Source organism: Triturus cristatus, chromosome 4_1 (genome assembly GCF_964204655.1).
Source record: "Triturus cristatus chromosome 4_1, aTriCri1.1, whole genome shotgun sequence".
Classification (NCBI taxonomy): Eukaryota; Metazoa; Chordata; class Amphibia; order Caudata; family Salamandridae; genus Triturus; species Triturus cristatus.
The window spans coordinates 120289804-120294803 of NC_140585.1; the positions used below are offsets into that span (position 1 = coordinate 120289804).

The window sequence follows — 5000 nt, forward strand, 5'->3', positions numbered from 1 at the left end:
TTATTAAGTACATCATTTTATTTAATTGTGCGAATAAAAGGAATCGTCTCCCCGTCGGGGAATTGAACCCCGGTCTCCCGCGTGACAGGCGGGGATACTGACCACTATACTAACGAGGACATATTGGCTTCAGTTCAACAGTGCTCACCTCCATGAGGTTAGGGCATGCCCTCAATGAATTCACAGTATTGTAATAGGCAGCTTTGCTTCTTTTGGTTAGGAGAAGCAATCTTTTTTCATAAATGATTACAAATCAGAAATTCCTAGCCAAAAATAATCTGCTTTAATAAGAAATGATTGATTTAAATAAATACCTATTTATCGATCTGTCTATCTATCTTTCTATCTATCTATGTATATGTATATATATATATATATATATATATATATACAATCAGCTCACTTTACCATTTGCAGCTTATAACCATTTACCACCAGGGGTCACTACTAACAAAAAGCATCCACTCCACTTCTAAATCTAGCCCCTAGAGTTGAGCAGAAGCATAAGATTCCCCACTGCTTCATTCCATTTCCATTAGATTATAGATGTAAATTGTTTTTGATGGTATGGTCTGTGCAGATTGAAATATTCAGAGCATATTCTGACTTTTAGTTAACACATCTGTAAGCAATTTGGCCATCACTGAATTCAACGTTTATCTCAATCGTAATAGACAAGGATAATGACAAATATAGTTTACAATGTTCTTAAGTACATCATTTTATTTAATTGTGTGAATAAAAGGAATCGTCTCCCCGTCGGGGAATTGAACCCCGGTCTCCAGCGTGACAGGCGGGGATACTGACCACTATACTAACGAGGACATATTGGCTTCAGTTCAACAGTGCTCACCTCCATGAGGTTAGGGCATGCCCTCAATCAATTCACAGTATTGTAATAGGCAGCTTTGCTTCTTTTGGTTAGGAGAAGCAATCTTTTTTCATAAATGATTACAAATCAGAAATTCCTAGCCAAAAATAATCTGCTTTAATAAGAAATGATTGATTAAAATAAATACCTATCTATCGATCTGTCTATCTATCTTTCTATCTATCTATGTATATGTATATATATATATATATATATATACAATCAGCTCACTTTACCATTTGCAGCTTATAACCATTTACCACCAGGGGTCACTACTAACAAAAAGCATCCACTCCACTTCTAAATCTAGCCCCTAGAGTTGAGCAGAAGCATAAGATTCCCCACTGCTTCATTCCATTTTCCATTAGATTATAGATATAAATTGTTTTTGATGGTATGGTCTGTGCAGATTGAAATATTCAGAGCATATTCTGACTTTTAGTTAACACATCTGTAAGCAATTTGGCCATCACTGAATTCAACGTTTATCTCAATCGTAATAGACAAGGATAATGACAAATATAGTTTACAATGTTATTAAGTACATCATTTTATTTAATTGTGCGAATAAAAGGAATCGTCTCCCCGTCGGGGAATTGAACCCCGGTCTCCCGCGTGACAGGCGGGGATACTGACCACTATACTAACGAGGACATATTGGCTTCAGTTCAACAGTGCTCACCTCCATGAGGTTAGGGCATGCCCTCAATGAATTCACAGTATTGTAATAGGCAGCTTTGCTTCTTTTGGTTAGGAGAAGCAATCTTTTTTCATAAATGATTACAAATCAGAAATTCCTAGCCAAAAATAATCTGCTTTAATAAGAAATGATTGATTAAAATAAATACCTATTTATCGATCTGTCTATCTATCTTTCTATCTATCTATGTATATGTATATATATATATATATATATATATATATACAATCAGCTCACTTTACCATTTGCAGCTTATAACCATTTACCACCAGGGGTCACTACTAACAAAAAGCATCCACTCCACTTCTAAATCTAGCCCCTAGAGTTGAGCAGAAGCATAAGATTCCCCACTGCTTCATTCCATTTCCATTAGATTATAGATGTAAATTGTTTTTGATGGTATGGTCTGTGCAGATTGAAATATTCAGAGCATATTCTGACTTTTAGTTAACACATCTGTAAGCAATTTGGCCATCACTGAATTCAACGTTTATCTCAATCGTAATAGACAAGGATAATGACAAATATAGTTTACAATGTTATTAAGTACATCATTTTATTTAATTGTGTGAATAAAAGGAATCGTCTCCCCGTCGGGGAATTGAACCCCGGTCTCCAGCGTGACAGGCGGGGATACTGACCACTATACTAACGAGGACATATTGGCTTCAGTTCAACAGTGCTCACCTCCATGAGGTTAGGGCATGCCCTCAATCAATTCACAGTATTGTAATAGGCAGCTTTGCTTCTTTTGGTTAGGAGAAGCAATCTTTTTTCATAAATGATTACAAATCAGAAATTCCTAGCCAAAAATAATCTGCTTTAATAAGAAATGATTGATTAAAATAAATACCTATCTATCGATCTGTCTATCTATCTTTCTATCTATCTATGTATATGTATATATATATATATATATATATATACAATCAGCTCACTTTACCATTTGCAGCTTATAACCATTTACCACCAGGGGTCACTACTAACAAAAAGCATCCACTCCACTTCTAAATCTAGCCCCTAGAGTTGAGCAGAAGCATAAGATTCCCCACTGCTTCATTCCATTTTCCATTAGATTATAGATATAAATTGTTTTTGATGGTATGGTCTGTGCAGATTGAAATATTCAGAGCATATTCTGACTTTTAGTTAACACATCTGTAAGCAATTTGGCCATCACTGAATTCAACGTTTATCTCAATCGTAATAGACAAGGATAATGACAAATATAGTTTACAATGTTATTAAGTACATCATTTTATTTAATTGTGCGAATAAAAGGAATCGTCTCCCCGTCGGGGAATTGAACCCCGGTCTCCCGCGTGACAGGCGGGGATACTGACCACTATACTAACGAGGACATATTGGCTTCAGTTCAACAGTGCTCACCTCCATGAGGTTAGGGCATGCCCTCAATGAATTCACAGTATTGTAATAGGCAGCTTTGCTTCTTTTGGTTAGGAGAAGCAATCTTTTTTCATAAATGATTACAAATCAGAAATTCCTAGCCAAAAATAATCTGCTTTAATAAGAAATGATTGATTTAAATAAATACCTATTTATCGATCTGTCTATCTATCTTTCTATCTATCTATGTATATGTATATATATATATATATATATATATATATACAATCAGCTCACTTTACCATTTGCAGCTTATAACCATTTACCACCAGGGGTCACTACTAACAAAAATCATCCACTCCACTTCTAAATCTAGCCCCTAGAGTTGAGCAGAAGCATAAGATTCCCCACTGCTTCATTCCATTTCCATTAGATTATAGATGTAAATTGTTTTTGATGGTATGGTCTGTGCAGATTGAAATATTCAGAGCATATTCTGACTTTTAGTTAACACATCTGTAAGCAATTTGGCCATCACTGAATTCAACGTTTATCTCAATCGTAATAGACAAGGATAATGACAAATATAGTTTACAATGTTATTAAGTACATCTTTTTATTTAATAGTGTGAATAAAAGGAATCGTCTCCCCGTCGGGGAATTGAACCCCGGTCTCCCGCGTGACAGGCGGGGATACTGACCACTATACTATACAAGGCGCCTTGATACCTTCGGGTTAAGTCTGCGCGTTATAAGTTGCATAATAAATAAATAAATAAATAATACTAACGAGGACATATTGGCTTCAGTTCAACAGTGCTCACCTCCATGAGGTTAGGGCATGCCCTCAATCAATTCACAGTATTGTAATAGGCAGCTTTGCTTCTTTTGGTTAGGCGAAGCAATCTTTTTTCATAAATGATTACAAATCAGAAATTCCTAGCCAAAAATAATCTGCTTTAATAAGAAATGATTGATTAAAATAAATACCTATCTATCGATCTGTCTATCTATCTTTCTATCTATCTATGTATATGTATATATATATATATATATATATATATATATATATATACAATCAGCTCACTTTAACATTTGCAGCTTATAACCATTTACCACCAGGGGTCACTACTAACAAAAAGCATCCACTCCACTTCTAAATCCAGCCCCTAGAGTTGAGCAGAAGCATAAGATTCCCCACTGCTTCATTCCATTTTCCATTAGATTACAGATGTAAATTGTTTTTGATGGTATGGTCTGTGCAGATTGAAATATTCAGAGCATATTCTGACTTTTAGTTAACACATCTGTAAGCAATTTGGCCATCACTGAATTCAACGTTTATCTCAATCGTAATAGAGAAGGATAATGACAAATATAGTTTACAATGTTCTTAAGTACATCATTTTATTTAATTGTGTGAATAAAAGGAATCGTCTACCCGTCGGGGAATTGAACCCCGGTCTCCCGCGTGACAGGCGGGGATACTGACCACTATACTAACGAGGACATATTGGCTTCAGTTCAACAGTGCTCACCTCCATGAGGTTAGGGCATGCCCTCAATCAATTCACAGTATTGTAATAGGCAGCTTTGCTTCTTTTGGTTAGGAGAAGCAATCTTTTTTCATAAATGATTACAAATCAGAAATTCCTAGCCAAAAATAATCTGCTTTAATAAGAAATGATTGATTAAAATAAATACCTATTTATCGATCTGTCTATCTATCTTTCTATCTATCTATGTATATGTATATATATATATATATATATATATATATATATATATATATACAATCAGCTCACTTTAACATTTGCAGCTTATAACCATTTACCACCAGGGGTCACTACTAACAAAAAGCATCCACTCCACTTCTAAATCCAGCCCCTAGAGTTGAGCAGAAGCATAAGATTCCCCACTGCTTCATTCCATTTTCCATTAGATTACAGATGTAAATTGTTTTTGATGGTATGGTCTGTGCAGATTGAAATATTCAGAGCATATTCTGACTTTTAGTTAACACATCTGTAAGCAATTTGGCCATCACTGAATTCAACGTTTATCTCAATCGTAATAGAGAAG

General features: G+C 35.1%; 3 non-coding genes across 3 annotated transcripts; all 3 read right to left on the reverse strand.

Annotated features, from left to right (window-relative positions):
- Nucleotides 1-47: 47 nt before the first annotated feature.
- TRNAD-GUC (transfer RNA aspartic acid (anticodon GUC)) lies at nt 48-119 on the reverse strand. Its single transcript has one exon. It is a non-coding gene; the product is annotated as a tRNA-Asp (tRNA).
- A 1333-nt stretch (nt 120-1452) lies between these two features.
- TRNAD-GUC (transfer RNA aspartic acid (anticodon GUC)) lies at nt 1453-1524 on the reverse strand. Its single transcript has one exon. It is a non-coding gene; the product is annotated as a tRNA-Asp (tRNA).
- A 1335-nt stretch (nt 1525-2859) lies between these two features.
- Nucleotides 2860-2931, reverse strand: TRNAD-GUC (transfer RNA aspartic acid (anticodon GUC)). Its single transcript has one exon. It is a non-coding gene; the product is annotated as a tRNA-Asp (tRNA).
- Between the last annotated feature and the right edge of the window lie 2069 nt (nt 2932-5000).